Source organism: Anas acuta, unplaced genomic scaffold (genome assembly GCF_963932015.1).
Source record: "Anas acuta unplaced genomic scaffold, bAnaAcu1.1 SCAFFOLD_114, whole genome shotgun sequence".
NCBI classification, from domain to species: Eukaryota; Metazoa; Chordata; class Aves; order Anseriformes; family Anatidae; genus Anas; species Anas acuta.
This window is the reverse complement of record NW_027076137.1, coordinates 12,290-31,120: the sequence shown is the minus strand read 5'-3', so window position 1 is coordinate 31,120 and position 18,831 is coordinate 12,290. Positions and strand designations below refer to the sequence as shown.

The 18,831-nt window shown below is 39.4% G+C and overlaps 1 pseudogene; it reads left to right on the top strand.

Annotated features, from left to right (window-relative positions):
• Window positions 1-15,583, top strand: part of LOC137849006 (kinesin-like protein KIF27) — a 35,457-nt pseudogene extending 19,874 nt beyond the window's left edge.
• The last annotated feature ends 3,248 nt before the right edge of the window (window positions 15,584-18,831 follow it).

The window sequence follows — 18,831 nt, the reverse complement described above, 5'->3', positions numbered from 1 at the left end:
TCTTAGAGAGAAAATGAAACTGGTTGTTCAGAATTAGAAATAGCAATACATGGGTTACAGATGGATCTTCAAAATACTCCCAAACGGTTGTAATTAGCCCACTGTGAAAGGAGGGAAAGGTACCATTCTTAATATTATTAATAAACTGGTGTCCAGATGAGAAAAGGAAGGCAGTGTAGTTCTGAATATTCTCTGAAAGATAGTTTCCATGGGACCCAAATGATAACAGTGCAGAGCCTGAATTCCAGATTAAAACCAAGGTCAGTGCTTGGCAGCACAGCGAATTAAAAAAAGTGAACACAGATTGTAGCACTTTGTCGGATCGGATATATAGGAGAAAGGAGAATATGACACGGATTGCATGACATAGGAACAAAGCTATTATTATTAACAGGGCAATGTACATGGTTACTAGCAAGCAAGCGTGTTAGTTATATGCGTTTAATCAATTCTATTGTTATCTCAACCCTTCGTGCCCCACGTTGGGCGCCAAAAAGGACTGTGGTGGTTTTACCGTACTGGGCAGCTAAACCCCACAACCGCTCTCTCACTCCCCCTCCTTTAGATGAGGAGGGGGAGAAGTAAAGCAAAGAACAACTCACGGGTTGAGATAAGGATAATTTAATTAAAGGGAAAATAATTATAATAATAAAATAAAGACTACCGAACTAACAATTTAACTAAGGGGAAATAAAAAGGGAAAGGGGAAAGGGAGGGGAAAAAAGGAAAATAAAAAGAAGGGAGGAAAACAAACAAACAAAATAAATGAAGGCTATATGGAAGTGCAGAGGAAAGAAATTACTCTCTACTTCCCACAAATGAGCGATGATTGACCACGTCCTTGAAGCAAGGCCTCAACGCACGCAGCCGGTGTTCGAGAGGAGGACCGACGTCTTCCAAACGAGAGCCCACCCCTCCTCTCTTCTTCCTGTTTTCCCCTTTTATTGCTGAGTGTGACATCACATGGTATGGAATATCCCTTTGATTGGTTTAGGCCAGCTGCCCTAGTGATGTTTCTCTCCTCAACTTTTGCCCACCCCCTAGGAGGGTTAGAGAAAGGCCTAATACTGTGCCACTGCTGCTCAGCAGCAGACACAACACTGGTGTGGTAACACTGCTGTTCCAGCTACAAGTACAGCGTACGGCACTGTATGGGCTGCTGCTGGGAAAGTTAACATTCCAGCCAGACCCAATACAACACCGAAGAAAGTAATTGGATTTAAATACCCACTTTGTAAGGTAGTGTTGGTTATGGGTCCATTATTTCCTTTGGGAGAAAGAAACTTGTCAAAACAAAATCAATAGATGAGAAACAGAAGTAAAGAAACGACTGGTGGAAACCACTTTTGAAGGGAGCAGCTGATTCCCCAGAGGGCCATGCTGCCATAGCCACAGGGACCTTGACAGCCTAGAAAGGTGGGCTGACAAGAACCTCATGAAGTTCAGCAAGGGCAAGTTCAGAGTCCTGCACCTGAAGAGGAACAACTGCAGGCACTAGTGCATGCCGGGGGCCACCCTGCTGGAAAGCAGCCCTGCAGAAAAGGAGCTGGGCGTCCTGGTGGTCACCAAGTTGAACATGAGTCAGCCATGTGCCCTTCCTCCTAAGAAGGCTAGTGGTTTTGTTGGCTGCACTAGGCAAAGTGTCACTAACAGGTCAACAGATGTGATCCTTCCGCTCAGTGAGGCCACAGCTGGAGTAGTGTGTCCAGTTGCAGTTGCAAACTGTATTTTGTGGTGCGTTATACACAGCATAGGCAGCCAGTCAAAAGAGGTGATTCTCCCACCATATTTAGCATTGATGTGGCCTCACCTTGAGTATCGTGTGCTCAGGGGCACCCCAGTTGAAAAAAGGATGTGAAGATAATTGAAAGTGTGAAGAGGAAGGCAACAAAGCTGGTAGAAGGGCTGGAAGGCAGGTCCTATGAGGAGAGACTGAGAACACTTGTGTTGTCCAGTCTGAAGAATAGGAGGCCAAGAGGCGACCTCATGGCTCTCAGCAACTTGCTGAGGAGGGAAGGTGCTGGTCTGTGCTGCTGGTAACTGAGGGAAGAATGCATGGGAATGGCACAAAGCTGTGGGGGATGTCCAGTTCACGCTGGACATCAGGGAAAATTTCTGTACCATGAGGATGGTCAGACACTGGCACCGGCTTCCTAGCGAGCTGTTTGGTGCCCCATGCCTGTCAGTATTCAGGAGGCGTTTGGGCACTGCCCGCAATAACATGCTGTAACTTTAGGTTAGTCCTGAAGTGGTCAGCCAGTTGGACTTGATGATCTTTGTAGGTCCTTTCCAACTTCTCTACTGCATTCTGCTTGATTCTGTTCAGTTCCGGGCTCCCCCATGCAAGAGATTCAGGGACATAATGGAAAAAGTGCAGCAGAGGGCCACAAAGATGCTTAAGGGACTGGAGCACCTCTCCAATGAGGAAAGGCTGAGAGAGATGGGACTGTTCAGTTTGGAGAAGAGGAGGCTCAGTGGGGGATTTTAGCAATGTCTTACAAATACCTGAAGGGAAGGTGCAGTGAACGTGCAGCCAGGACAAAAGGCAGTGGGCATATACTGGAACACAAGAGCTTCTAGGCAAACATCTGGAAGCACTTGTGTACTGTGTGGTGGCCGTGGCTGTGCACTGGAACAAGTTGCCCAAAGAAGTGGAGTCATCCTCTGAGACCTGCAAAAGCCACCTGGACATGGTCCTGGGCAACCTGCTCAAGGTGGCCTTGCTTGAGCCAGGGGTTAAACCAGGTGACCTCCAGAGGTCCTTTCCAGCCTCAGCTGTTCTGTGATTCCATGGTGGGAGAATTTGCCATATATACGTCACAACTTTGCAGTTCCACTCACATCTTTGAACAACAAATAAATATATGTATGTATTTAATTTTCCAACGTCAAGAATAACAATGCCTGCTTTTCCACTGGCTGAATTTTCCTTTTATTATCTAGCAGGCTCTAGCTATGGATGAAGAAGTATTCAGCCAGAAGGATCATGAATTGAAGATATTGCAGAATCAGATAAAGACATTAATACAGGAAAATGAAGAGCAACTGGAATCTTTAAAGAAGGCTGAAGAAAGACATAGATTACAGGTATTTTTCCTCTGGCATATATTACATATATCTATATCAAACCATCCGTCCACCATAGGAATGTACTCATGATTTCAAGACAGATCCTTCAGAATTTTTTTGGATGTAAACACCTACCAGTCTTACAAGCACCTTGTTTGAATTAGAGCTGTATTCCCTAATGAGCTGAGATCATCTAGTGGGTGAATCACAGTACTGTGATTCCTGAAGTTCGTGTATCAGCCTAACTGTGCCACAGCCTTCCTGTATGATATTAAGTGGTTCATTCACCCTCTCTTTGCTTCCTGCCTTCCTCCAGATCTGTGTTGTTGCTAAGTTGTTTCAGGACGATTCATGATTTAGGACTTGAAAGGCTTTAAAAGATTGTTTAGAATCTCAAAAAGACCATCAAGTTCCTACAGAATGCTTTAATTGAAAGGCTGTGTAGAAACATGCTTTGTTATATCTTTATTCAGTGTGAGAGTAAAGTATTGTTGACTTTTGACTTTTTAAGACAGAATTTCATCCTAGTATTCTGAGAGTTTACTATTACAAGAAGCTGAGTGACACAGTGGAAACACTGCTTGCCTCCTTCCCTCTCTAGATCTTGTATATGCTAATGAAATTGTAATGGGTAGTAAGTGAATAGCATTTCAAGATCCAGGAGACCATATATAGGATAGTTGATAGATCTGACTTTATAGGATGATAGATCTGACCTTTTTTAAAGGGAACAGCATAAACATGGCTAGTTAGTACTCTTCTCCTTTTTCTCCTTTTTTTCCTTATTCTCCTTTTCCTCCTTTTCCTCCTTTTTCCTCTTCTTTGCTGATGGCTTGGGGAGAGTCAATGAATGAAAGGTAAGTACACTGGTCACCATCTTTTCCTTCCCTCTGTAACTTTTTTTCTGTTCTGTCATTTCTGGATAGGCTTTTTTTGTGTGTTTTCCCTTTTTAACCCATACTGCATATTGTCAGCTTATTAGACTAAAACAATCCATGCTTCTAATACACATAGATGCTTATATACGATTATGCTTATAATTGTATCCTATGGAGGATACGAGGCAGATGTTATGAACAGAAACAGTTGTACTGTAGGCAAAAGATCGCAGCTCTCACTTTTACTTAAAAACAGAAAAATCAGTATAATAATCAAATCAAATGCTTGTGTCAAATGGCTTAAAGTTGTATGCACAGGAAAGTGTCATTTCAATGATACATGACAGAATAAGAACTGTAAAAGTAGCATGTAAATGTTTGTACCCATGTATTTATGTAACAGGTTATGCACTATGGGGTTGTATGTACAAGGGCATAAGGGACAGAGTCTTATAGGGATTAAAAAAATAAAAAAGTTGTAAGGTGGAGTTGCCCATTACTACTTCCACAATCATAAAATGTATGGTATTGACATATATATTCTTTTTGCTATGACACAGAAATATTATGTATTGTATTCCAACAAAATGTCAATTTGTGGGGCATTGTCTATGTATGGGGAAAGGACTTGCAGTCTAAGAAGATGAGAAAAAAAGAATAAATAAAAAATATATGATTCAAAGTAGGAGAATGCATACTTTAGTTAACTATCTCTAGCTGTTATTCAAATTTCCTGTTGGTAGGCAAGATTTTCGATGTATTCTGAAAGGAACAGAGAAGACTGAAAATTGTATGGTCTTGGCCTTATGGATAAATCAGTTCAGTGAAGATATGTAATTTTGAACAATGCACAGAGATTGCTGTAGGAAAGGCAAGTAAGTTCTTCAAACTAGCATTACCGACAAATTTGAGGCTGGGTAGAAAAGAAAGTAACGGTTGATACAGGGGATCCTGGGGTCACGTACAATTTTATGAATGTTAATTAATAAAAATAATCTTTCAAGTTGGACCACTCCAAGAGGAAGAGGAAGCCTACATGTATGTACATTTCATTCTTTAAACTCAGACCATGTGCTTCATTTGAACATTTTTCTTGAATTACCGTTTTATTTATCCATGAACACACAAATAAGGCAAGCAAGGGCTGATAAATATGTCATCTACTTCTCACTAGATGTCTAAATCTAGCTGACATAATTTATATAGGACAGGTCCTTTAGAGACAAAAATGTCTCAAAAAAAATGATTGGAGTTTGGGGAGAGGTAAGATTCTACCTGTCATGCCAGAGAATTTTCAGTTTGTTGCAGAATTTGCCTGTGCACTGCAGAAGAATTTAGAGTTAGTGAATGATATACAAGAAGACTGACCTTTATAATGAATTTAGAAAGGTATGATGCAAACCTGATGATCAGCAACCGTTTTTGTTTTTGTTTTTTTCATATGAGAATGAAAAAATGGTGGAACAGCAAATCCTTATTGATCAGCTAAAAGAAAAATTAGAGAAGTTTATGGTTGTGAAAACTTGGGACTTCTCAAGTGCTTGTGAAGATGGGCCTGCTGTTACGGCATCTGCAAGAAGGCCATACAGTGTCCCACTCACAAAGAGTCTGCTACACTCGCTTTACCCATCTTCAGGGACAGAGACACGAAAGGTAAGGTCTACCTAAGCATTACATTTTTTTTAACGGTTATTGTTCAATAATTCTATTGGGCGTGACAAATTATGGTGACCTCTTGTCAGCTGCTGTTTAGCTTTGAAGCATTTTAGCATTGAAGACTGAAAAAGTACTTTTGAATGTCTTGCAACACACGCTATGTCCCAGTTGTCCAAAATCTATGGGCTTACATTTTGAATCCCAGAATGGCTGGAGTTTGAAGGGACCTTTAAAAATCATCTAGTCCAACTCTGCCATGGACAGAGACACCTTTCACTAGATCAGGTTGCTCAAAGCCCCATACAAATTGACTTAAAACACAGAATTTATCACAGTCATAAAGCTGTAGTCTTTAGTGATCTTTTTGTGCAATGTTTAACAGTTCAGATAGGAAGCATTACCAAAATGAATGATTATTCTGTACTGATAAACTGAACATTTTGGGTAATAAGTTGGTAACAGTACCTTCTTTTGCACTTGGGACAAGTGTTCTAAGCAGAACCTTCTCTTGCAAAACCTTCTGGTACACAGGTACTCAGAAATATTATTTAAACACCTGCAATTCTGCATACAAGGTCAGGTAGTGAAAGACTTTTAAACTGAAATACTATTGGAATATCAATAAAGAATTACTGAACTATTCCAAGTGTTTTTTTGGTGCTTTTTGGCAGGTGTATACCAGTCCCCCTGCTTTTTCCCTGGCTCGGATGATGGCAGGATTCCGTGCTCGTAGCCAGATGATACTGAGCTACATAGAAGATCAAGATGAAGTCCTTCACTGCCACCTCTCTATCAGAGTGATGAAGAGAAAGAAAATACAGACAGTCAAAAGTAATTTATTTTTTTTTTCTCATTTAGGTAATTTTTTCTTTAACTTTTGTTACAGATAAATATATAGCAAATACAATATTACTGCCTAATCCTACTGTAATGTGAGGCCATTTGTGATACTACTTAAAATAAATTTGCAGGACCAACTAGGCATATTATGAAACTAGTTTAAAAACCACGTTTTTTTGATGCGATAAAGATTGCATGATCTTTGTTTTGGGGACATCATCCAACAAGATCAAGCATGGGAAGAAGAAGGTGCAAATGCTTATGTAAGCTTTCTCAGTTTGGCACTCTTCTCTTTAATATCATGTACTTTATATAAAGTTAAAAGAAAAAAAAATCCCTTTGTGTTTAGAATGTATCATGTTTTCCATTCTTTCTTAGGCATTCAATAAACCAAAAATGGACACGAAAACAGGCTTCTCTGTGCTTTCCCTTTGAGCAAAGTGACATGAAATGTCAAGTTGACAAGTCCAGCTTATGTGACAAATCTGTGCCACAGACTGATACAGCCACAGGTAAAATGGAAGTCATGAGAGTAAATTGTGTTAGATGTAGTACTAGAATATGCAATAATGTCTTTATCACATGTAATTATTTTTCTCATCAAAATGTCTTTATTTGCTACAAATACTTTTTTCATTATAGCTCAACATAAATTTATTTTTTAATTATTTTCCTTTTCCCTTTTCTGAAATTGACATCAGTGACCTTAATGTTTGAGTACTACTTACTAGCGAGAAAGCACTTGACCTACAAATCTAGTACTAGTTCAAGAAAAGGAAACATGCTATTATTTCATCAGAGATGCACTGAAAATGCTTAAATTAAATATGTTTTTTCTCTCTCAGATTAGCATTCATTAGCATTCTTTAAATGCTAATGCATGCTGTCATTTCCGTATTTAGATGGCAGGGAAAAGACTCTTTGCAATACTCTCTCCTTTTGGCTCTTTCGCTTCATCTGTAAGAATTCTATACATACTATATTTCAGATCACTGTCTTTTGGCTAAAGAGTGTATTCCTTTTATTCCATTTTTATTCCTTTTTTTTTTGGTTTCCACATTGCTTTGTTTTCTTTCAAGGTGAAGAAATCGACTGCCTCCAGAAAAGTCATGTTTTTAACATGCAGAAGTTAAAGAATTCAGAGTTGAGACTCACTGAGGCCAAGCAAAAAATGGGAGAACTTGCACTTAACATCAAAATGAAAGAAGAACTTATTAAGGAATTAGTAAGAACAGGTAAGTGACTGAAAAATTGAAATGAAGACATTCAGAAATAAGCAAGAAAAAAGACACAAAACTTCTGAAGACCTGCATATCTTAGTTTTTGGGTAATTTTCTTCTGCGGGAATACTTCTGGTAACTTACAGTTTCCTAACTTCTATGAATTACTTGCTATGAGTGCATTGAAGGCTGCAAATTTTTATTGTGTCCTACTCAGCTGTGATCTGCAGATTTGTTTGTTAAATATTTTTTTGTGTTTTGTAGCTTATTGCGTTTGTCCACCTATAGTGTAATTTTTCATGTATGCTTAGTGCAACTGATCTCTTCATGGACATGTGTTTGTCACCCAGTGTCTGGGATAGGAGAGAAGATACGACACTGTGCTGGGAATGCTTGCATTGCCATCATAGCAGTAGAGAAGCAGGAGTCAGAAGTGGATGAGGGAAAAGGTCAGTGTCCCTGTTAGCCTATATCATTACACACCTGTCCTGATATATATATGCTTGCCAGAAACTTATCATTGTGATGACCCTAAAGATCTGTGCTTACCTGTTTCAATCACACTCTTCTAGTGTGTACATATTCTCCTGAGGCAGTCTTTTGGCATTGAGAAACATTGTGCGCCCCCAGTAACAGTACTCACGGAATCCCAAACAGAGCAAATCAGATTGCCCGAACAGGGCAAATCAGTAGAAACACAATCGAGAGTTTTTTGCTGATTACCAAGTTGAAAGCTGAGAAATATGTAGCATATTCTTCTGGGGAACAAAGAAACAAACATACAAACAAACAACAAAAAACATAATAATACAGGCAAGCTATTTTGTCAAGGACTGCAGTAGGCAGAAAATTTTCACTTGATGTGGCACTCAGGTGTTACTTTCTTTGGTGACATCAGATGATTTATGAAGAGTTCAGATTTAAGATTCCTTTGTTCATCTATATTTCAGTGTTATAAGGGAGCTGTTTGTTTAGGTTTGGAAAATGTCTCAGAAATTTTTGGTTTAATCAGGATGAAGTAAGTAACGATTCAATTACAGGTTTAAGTGATACATTGCAAATTATTAGCTTGCTGTTTTAAAACTATTTGGATATGATGTCTTTAAGGTAAGGATGCAGAGTGTGTAAGCAGGCAATATTCTTTGAAGATAACTAAACCGGAACAAGAATCCGAGCAGGCCAAAATGGAACTGGCCGAAACTCAAAAGCAGCTTCAGGAGCTGGAGAATAAGGAGCTGAGAAAGCCAAGCTGCAAAGAGAGTTCCGAAAGAAGATGGATGCAGCTAAGCTGAAAGTGCAGGTATTTCCAATATGACCATTAGGATTTGCAAATTCCTGTCTCAGCATCACCTTTGAAATCCGTACACTCTGATTGTGAAACTCTCACCAGCTTCACACAATTGAAGCTAGTTGGATTGAAGTAGCCAATGAGAACCTTCACACAGTTATACCCACTACTATTTAACAACTAAGTAGTTAGATAGTTCTGTCTTTGATGATTTTACGAAGGCTCAGAGACCTTAGAGATAATGTGTGATTGTTGTGGCAAAATGTAGCAAGTCTTGCTCACTGTCCTAACTCAGTGAAATAGAGAATTAACCTGAGTCGGGTTTTAGTTTTAAGTTTTCCTGTTGTTAAGCTGAAATTTTCCATGAACATTCAGGCCTTACAGAAGAAGAAGCAAGACACTAAGAATCTGGCTTCTCTATCTAACCAAAGTGAAAAACGAGCAATAGAACTTGAGCAGAACGTGGCTCAGATGAAGCATCAGCAGACCCTGCTAGAGAAAAGACTGCGTGAGGAGAGTGAAAAAAAAGAAGCAACTAGAAGCAGAGCTTCAGCGGGACCAGCTACAAATTAAAGTAGGATTCTTTCTGTTTCCTTATGACAAAGAATAAGATCAACCAGTTTGACCTTTGTTTTCCCAAAGGCAATGTACTATACTACCAGATTTTGTCCTTTTAAGTAATTGCTTACTTGACACTGAAGAAATTGTGTATAAGTATTTTCACAGAAATCTTCATTCTTCCTTTCTCTTCAGCTATTTTTTTGAATGTTATTATGTGATGTCTAGCCCTGAGTTGCAATTTTGCATGTAAATTAGTTCAATATTTCTGATTTCATGATTGTGTAGATTCTGTCATTAAATGTGTTTGAAAAACACACTGACTGAGGCAGAAAGAGTTTTGTTTGTTTGTTTTTGTTTAGAGGAACTTCAGCTTAAGATGGAACAGCAACAGAAGATTCTTAAAGACAGAGAGATTGCTGCATTTAAAAAGAAGAAAAATAACTCGGTGTGGACTTTACAGAAATCAGAGGTAGCTAATCTATTCCAAATCTGTGTGGACACTGAAAAGAAAGGTGTCTTTATTCACCCCGTGTCATCTTTGTAAAGCGTTTGGAAGAAGAGTATTCCGTCCTCCCTCCCCTGTTTTTTTTTTAAATTGTTATTTTTTTGTTGTAGCAAAAACTGAGACAAGTCAAGAAGCTCTTTAACTGGTTTTGAATGAACGAAAGGAGAGGGCTGTAATGTCTTTGTTTTTTCTATGACTTGTCAAAGGTAGTAATGCAGATAGCTGGAAATTCAACGAGTTTGGTTGTCTGGTAGGTTTGAAGGTGATTCTGATGAGCTCTGTTATAAATGTTGCATGGTTTGTTTGTTTATCTCTTTTCCCATCTGACAAATATGACAAATGGCTATGGTTTTGGTTGTTCATGACAGTGTTAGAATAGTAGGTTTCCTGTGCAACAGTGCTACCTGCATGATTTCAGAACTAGACATTGGAACATGAGAGTTTCATGAGTTAACCAAAGTCTTTAGAGGTGAAAATCAATTTAAAAAATGAAATAAAAGCAACTTCTTAGCCATACCAGCAATATGCCCACTGATAAACCATTGCTTCAGAAGAGACTTATAATAGACTCTGCTAGCAGGATCAGAACTCCCATTTTTTCTTTCTTTCAGCATCAGAGTTTCTCATCACGATGTGTTTTTCCACAAATCTTGGTCTTGGGCAAGAATCATGCAATGAGGATGGGCTAGCTGATTTCTTGTGGTACCTTTCAAACTTAGTTGTTGTCATTCTATATATGACATCTATTTCTATAACTGTTTTTAGGAAAATAATACATTTCCTTAAAAGCATCTGATAAAATTGTTTGCATAAGATGTAGTAATATAACATTGCTGAGCCTCTCCTTAAGTCAGTCCTATTTCTGTATTATCCTGAATCAGGATTCTGTTGAACACTTAATGTTAAGAATTGAAATGTTGATTTCTCACGTTTTATCAGTTACTCTAAAAGAGGAAAAACATAGTCATAAAATTCTGACCCAAATAGTCCTCGTTAATGCTCTCTGGATCTCTGTTTAAATTGTAGAAGTTAGAAGAGCAAAAGAAATGGCTGGATGAAGAAATGGAAAGAATTCTGCAACAGCACCAACAGTTAGCGGAACTAGAAGAAGATTTAAAGAAAAGAGAAGCCATTGTAGCTAAAAAAGAAGCATTATTGCAAGAGAAGAGCCTCCTAGAAATCAAGAAACTGAGATCTAGCCAGGTGATTTAAGAAATAAAAAAAAGAAAGAAAGAAAGAAATTTAACACAATTGTAGAGCTGCCTGAAAAGACTATGGGAGGAGGGCAGCCGGATAACAGAAGAGGTTTAAGCCATGCAACTTGTATCTCTAGAGCTGCCATTACATTATTGTGTGGCTTGATCAAATGAACATTTTAAACATGAATAATAGAATGTAATAACCTTTATTTACATGATATCCCCGAAATTCTAACAACAAAACAAAATCTGACTTCCAAAGTTCTGTTATTGCAGCACATTAAATAACGATATCTAAAAAATGCTCAGTGCCTGCAAAGTAGAGAACATGGCAGAGAAACATTCTGTATTATTTACTTTGGCTACTGAGAAACAGAAATTGAAGTGTCATTGTCACCGTAATGACTAACTCATGTAAGATATGTAGAAAACTGCACATTGCTTTTCTTTGTTTTCTTTCATCTTTTGATTAAATAGTAAATTTTATGGTAGCTGTCTACTTAGCCTAAATGGCGTCCCTTTACAAGAAGTAGACAGGTCTTCCACTTTAGGATGCGACAGTCTCATGTACATGTTTATGGGGAAGGAGTTTTATACTTACGGTTTCTTTCATTCTTCCTCTTATTTCTTTCTCTCTCTCTCTCTCTCTCTCTTTTTTTTTTTTTTTAAAGGCTTTAAACAAAGATAGTATGAAATTGTCTACTCGCTTAAGTATGCTGGACCAGGAATTGTGTGATAAAGGTATGCAGCTTCAGGACAGCACTACTGAAGATAAGACAGACATTCTGGAAAAAATTCAGGTTCTTCAGAAGGAAAGGGATCAGCTACTCAGGAGAAGAAATAGTGTGGATGAGAAACTGAAAGAGGGTAACTGAAAAGTGTTGTCAGCTGAAGTAAGTAACTATCTCTGAGATACATCAAAGTTTTAGGCAATGTTGTATAATAAAGTATTCCAATCATGACCTAAAATGTCTCCCAGTATTAGACAGTAGAGAATCAAGGAACTGAGGTTGGGTGTTTTTGTTAACAGCCGACATGAAAGTACTGCTATAATGGCACTACTTCCATAACAGGGAACAACATATACTTTCAGAGGAACTTACTTACTTTAGCTAGAGTCCGGACAAATGTCGCTGGCCTAACAATTCTATAATGAGAAATAATGAAACAGGATGTCCATCAATTTATCTTAGGCAGCTATTTTCCTATCAGGACATAGAACAAGGTGAAGTACTCTAATAGTGATGTCCCTTGATTTTTTTTTTTCATAGGCTTTAGTGAAAGACCAAACCTCACCTGAAGGCCTCCATATAGTTACAATGAAAATAAGCCATATTATGGATGTTACACACTTGAATTGATCAGTATAATTAAGTTGAAGATTGAATAAATTGATGTCAAATACACAGTTTTGTTTTAGGTCTTGAGAAGCAGCAGTTGGGGCCTATTACTGAGCTGATAGCATGCCAGAAAGAATCCTATTTGCTTCACTCCACAGAATCTTCTGCAATACTTCAGGGCATGAATTTCTGCCACCTTCCTGCACAGATAATGGTCACCAAACTGCTTACAGATCTGATTGGTTCATTAATCGCTAATTAGAAAACTAGTTCAACTGAAAAAGTAATAGAAGTCATCAAATTGTGGGGAGGGGAAAATGGAGGAAGAATAGAATGTAGGCTTTTGTGGTGATGAACCATTTGTTTGAACTCTGGTCTGTGGAAGGGATATCAAGACATTTCCTGCTTGCTCCAAGCAGGTTCTAGATTTGTACTCTTCCTCTTATTTTTCCCATTCCATTCTCTGTACTACTACTAGTTAGTCTTGCTCTTCAATTTAGATTCACCTTTGAGAATGAAGTTAATGTCTTATGCACACAAAGGTTTGTTTTGTACTTTTTTTACAATCTCACTCCTGTGTTTCTGTGTAGGAAGAACATGTCCTTTTGCAGCTGGAAGAAGGAATTGAAGCCCTGGAGGCTGCTATTAATTACAAGAATGAAAGTATTCAGAGTCGCCAGTACTTGCTTAGATCCTCTTCACAGATCCTTTCACAGAGTGAGGATAATGCAATAGGAAAACTAGTTTCCTTGTCTGCTGATGAGCTCAGAGCTATCCTCTTCAAATACTTTAACAAGGTTTGCTTTGGCTAATGATCAATATTTTAGCCTATTACCTGTTATTGCGCTAAATAGTTAAATGAAATAGTGTCAAGAAGTAAAGTCAATTTAATCCACTTTCCTTGAAAGCCTGCTTAGGTTACTCACATCTGTTGTTAATTTGGATATTTTGCATCTTGACATCAACATAAAAAAGGATGCTTTTCTATTACTTGTTTGTATCTTGTTTTGGTGTCATTAGCTTAAAAGGTGTTGCAACTCTGGAAATTTCCTTGCTCCTTTCCACTGCTTTATGCTGCTAACTTCTCAAGTAGCAACATATTTAAACAGTGGTGTCGTATTGAAATTCTTCCCACCTGCAGTCTTTATTAACCTCAGGATAGTATTTCTTTTTTCCAAATCCATTATAAAATCTTTCTGCAAACAAGCGCTTACCACCATATACTGAAGAATCGTAATGACACCTGGAAACATAAAAAAGAAATGCATTAGGACTTGGTGTCTCTCTTTGCCCATGGGTGAACCTTGGGTGATTTTGTGAACAAGTTGTCTGTGGTACACAAATTGGCAGTTTTCCAGAAACAGGAAAAAAACTCTTGTATCAGTTTAAGTTCTGCACAGGGCATTAAAAAATCCACTAGTCCATGTGATCAAAATCTACAGAGCTCAATTCTGAAGTGTGAACTCGTGTCAGCAGGCAAATCTGTTTCCAGTATAAGCTTATAGCTTATACAGACAATTGCTTTTGTATCCATTCATCTATTAAGCAGAACTGTAAAAGCATTTGTTGAAATGGTTTGATAGAAGTGTATTAGATTGTCTTAGATTGTTGGCCTGCGAGAGTCTGAACGTAAATTACAACTGCAGACTGAAGAACAGGAGATGAAGGTCATAGACCAGGAAAATATAATACGTGAATTGGAATCTGCACTTGAGCACATCAAGTTGCAGTGTGACAGGCAGCTGACGCTACAACACAGAGAACATGAGAAAAAACTACAGTTGATACTGCATCATTTCAAGGGTGCTTGTTTGTTTTCCAAGGGGAATTGTACAGCAGATATTATCTTTAGTCACTGTTGAGAAATACTGTGTTTCATATGAAAGAAAAAAGAAGATATGAGGTAGAAAGATAACATTTTGGCTGTTACTAATTCTGATGTCGTGTAGGATGCTGATGAACAGACACAAGGTGCTTGTATAAAAGAAAAAAGCTGACCATTTTTAAAAAACGGTCAGAATTGTCACATTTTTATATTCAATTTGTTGACATTGGAAAGGTGAAAGATAGCAATCCCATTGATCTTTATCCTCTAAATGCTCCTATTAAAATGGAGAATTGGGGTTGGCATGGGCTTTTTGATCCTCTGTCATACTAGTTTAAATGTACACCCTGAAAGCAGAGTGTCAGCAAAATACAGGACATTCTCTAGCTGGGCATCTTGATTTTGGCACAGAGAAGTGAAGTGAAGATTTGATTCTCATACTAGTTTTACTTGCCCTAGAACAAGATGGTGAAGGTATTGCAGAAACTTTGAAAGAGTATGAAGTAAAAGTCCAGCAACTGGAAAAAGACTTCTTTTATTCTAGAGAAAACCAGCAGAGAGCTGAAGAAGAAATTGAAGGGCTTTTTTGGAGAGTCACCCCATCAACTAATGGCACCTACTAAATGTAAGTACATGATCTTAAAATGCTTTTGTGTTTGTCAGTAGATCATTTGAGGGGTAGCAAACAGACAGAAGTATATCAGATAGACATAAAACTCATATTTTTACTGAACTAACTCTTATCCAGGAAGGTACTACATCTCCCCACACTTGCAAAGGAGAGACAACATCAGTTTGTAATAGAGGCAGTGGTATAACACTGTTCTAAATTCGTGTTTGGTTTTCTGTGGATTCGAGCATAATTTCAGAAGCTACAGTCTCACACTGTTGTGGTTGAGAAAACGGTATTTTATGATCTGAAAGACTCTGAATGGCATTATAATTAACAAATGTGTAATATGCTATGCTTTTAGATGCCAGTATTTTAAACAATCAACTTGATTTTGCTGCCAGCACTTGATTTCATAGAAGTTATTTCTTGGAAGATTGTCAATGAGGAGGTCCATACTTCCAGTTAACTAAAATCATTCTTTATTAAGGTTAAAAGACCTAGATATTTGTAGTAAGAAGATAAGCTTCCTAATGTGATCTATGCTTTGACCAAAAAAAAAAAAAAAAAAAAAAAAGGACCAACAAACAACTATGAAAAGGTTTTTTGATTGTTCCAGGTCCTACTAACCACAACTCAAACTTAAAATGAAGTAGTTCTAGTGTAGAAGCAAAAATGGTTTAATCATTGTCATTATCTTGGTTGTCTTACACCTCACACTGCCACCACCACCACTTCACACGCACAGTGCAGCCTTCTTGGCCCCGTGTTTCGTCTTAAGGCTCAGCGTGACTCATTCTTCCTCTTAACTGATGGTTCTATTTCGTCACACTTGAGGTAGTGCCATGTCTTTGTAATACGTAGATGCTGGTCACATATGCATCTGTTGCTACCAGAGTGAATTGAGGTTTAGCTCTCCAGGCAGGATAATAAGCCTAGAGGTTCATTACTCGAAAGTATGCTGTGGCGGTGTGAACATGAATATTGCACAGGTTGGACTGTAAATGAGCATGGGGAAGATTATTCTGTGTCTAATACACAAAGAAGCATGTAGTCCAGGACATGTTTTGCTGTGAGGAAACATCCATCGCAGCCAAACTGTAGCGAAATGTAGAAGGGTGAATGTCCCTGTGAATTTCTAACTTTTTCAAATCCATATGTTTGTAACGTTTGTAAGAAGCGCTCAGTATTTTTGTATAATTACCTTTAGTTATCTTTCCTCTGAATATATTTTGGGGCATAATACAATGTAATAAAAAAGTGATGAGCTTTAAAAATAACAAAAATCCCTGTGTACATTAAAGTCACATTCAAAGACTATGTTTTGTGTGTTCTGCTAATGAAATTGCAGACTACTTTTGAAAATACGAAGAATTTCATATTTTACTGTCATGGTTCAGTTGTTTTAAGATTGCCTAAATTGCAAGTTAGAATGGTGAAGCTTGTATTACAAGCAAAGAGCCAGCGGAAAGTAAAAGACACAGTCTTTTACTTCCTCGTCTTTCGGGTGCTTAACATACAATGGTGCTAGCTCAGACCTAGGAATCACCAGTCTTTATCTTGTTCCCTGTCTCAAGTCCCCCCTTTTCTTGAGCCTAAGAAAATTCTTTGGCTTATTACAATCCTTCTTGATTAAAAGTTTTCATTAAATTCTTACCAGTTTTGACTTGGTGCTTGTTTCAGTTACACTTCCAGGTATCATAATCTAGTCCTTCATACAGCACCAAAATGCACATTGTACCACTACACAAGTCAAGACTACTACTCTTAAAAAGAAGATCAGGATTCCTCTAAACGATTGCTTAAGCCAAGAAAAGTTGGGTAACCAAAAGGTTATTTTGTTGCATAATTCTCGAAAACCCCAGGAGGTGTCATCTTGAATTACCTTACGTAATCACCTTAGACTAATCACCTTATTACCGTAGTCTTTCCCCAAATGTTTTCGTGCTCAGTCTCAATTCCTCCTGCCTCATTTACACACATACAGCAACTAATATTGATTAAAGTGCATCCTTCCCCTTGGGAGGCAAATAAAAGGTCTAGTGCCTAAAACATTGATTTGTTCTAGTTGCTTGCACCAAACTGTAAGATGTTGTTGCAAATATTGGTTTCCTAAATGGGTTAGATCTTCTCCTTTGTCCGGCATTTGGTAAGGTCTGCCATACAATATCTCCAAAGGGGCTTAGTTTGACCAAGTTTGCTCCTGGGGGATGGATGGAGCCCGTGGTAGGGAGCCGTGTGGGAGCAGTGCTTGAGGAGCTGCTGCCTTTGGCAGCCCCTGCAGGCTCACTTCAGGAATCCCGTGTGAGGGATGAAGTTCTGTGTTTTTTGTTTTGTTTTTCTTTTGTTTTGTTTTGTTTTGTTTTTCTGAAGAAACCGGGTGTTTAAGAAGGAAATGCAGAGTTGCCTTTGTTTGGCACTCGATGGTCTTGAGGTCTCTTCCAACGTAGACATTCTGTGATTCTGTGAAGTCACAAACGCCAAGGCATCACACTGGCTGGCTCTGCAGCACAGATGCCAGGAGTGCCGCTTGGCATGGCGGCGGCGGCGCGGTGCCCCAGCCCCAGGCCCGTCCCAGCCCCAGCGCACATTGCCCTCCGCTCCCCCATGGAGCCCCCCGCCGCCTCAGCAGCCCCGCGGCGGACGCCCCATGGCAGAGCCGCCCCCAAGGAGAAGGAGCCCGCAGACCTCTGCCCACACCGCACCGCACTGCACCAAGCGCCGCGCAACGGCTGCCACCACCGCGGGGGCTCCTGGTGTGAGTGGCAAGCGGTGGCAAGGGGGGGCTGCGCTTCCTGAGTCGAGCTGCTGGACACCGGCTTGCCTGGGCAATTGCCCATGTTGCTGAGGAGGCAACAGAGCCAAAGCCCTTGGGGCTGAAGATCCAGCACAGCTGGGGAGGCTTTGGCATTTCTGCACAATGCTGCTCAATCCTGCTTGGGAGCCCAGCCTCAGGTGCGGAATGAAGCCAAGCAAGCTCGAGGGAAACTGTGTGCTGGTAAGTTGTCAGTTCTTGCTTTCTTTTTCATTCCTCACGCCTAAGAAAACCTAACTCTTTCAAGCACCTGTTTGAAGACACGGTTTGATGGACTTGATTCTGGGTGTGCTCCTTAAGCTTGTTTGGCAGCTGTTGAACCCCGCTACACTTGCAGGAGACCTATGCTCGAGTTGATGCTTGCTGTGATCAAGCGGTGTTCTTTTGCTCTTCTTTGCTTTGGGGATGGCGGGTGAGGTTGCAAAGAGTTTTCAGGAGGATTCTTCTTTTCCTTTGCAGAATCCCAGACTGTGTATTAGAGCTGATCTTCATCTCTGCTCGGAAAAGCTTCACGGGCCAAAAGAGAATGGAGATGAGGAAGGCAATGGAGAATGATGAGGACTATTTGCAGTCAGCACCCGTAAGCTTTGTGAAAGAATCAGGTGCATTTCTGTAGTGGTAGAAAGCGTAGCTGGAAAGACTTCCTAAGGACGTCAAGTCCAATTCATTGTTCTCAGTTAGAGCAATCCCGTAGTTTAGACTCCTGATAAGGTATTTGTCTGTAGGCAGCTGCCAACTTGTCCAGCTAATCCAATTCAGCCTGGAAAACAAGCAAGCAAGCAAGCAAGCAAAAAGCACAGAAACCTGCAGTTTATGGAGTGCAACTGTCTCCTTTCTAATCTCATGGGTTTCACCAAGTTTTGGGTGACTCCAGGGCTGGCTTGCCAGGGAGACTTTCTTGAATTGCTGGCAGATCAGCCAGAAGGGCAATACAAGGCCCTGGCTAAACACAATCTGTAGGCTGCTTCTAGATCAACAGTTTCCTTGGTTACTCCACAACCTCCACAATCTCCACTTGCTTCGAA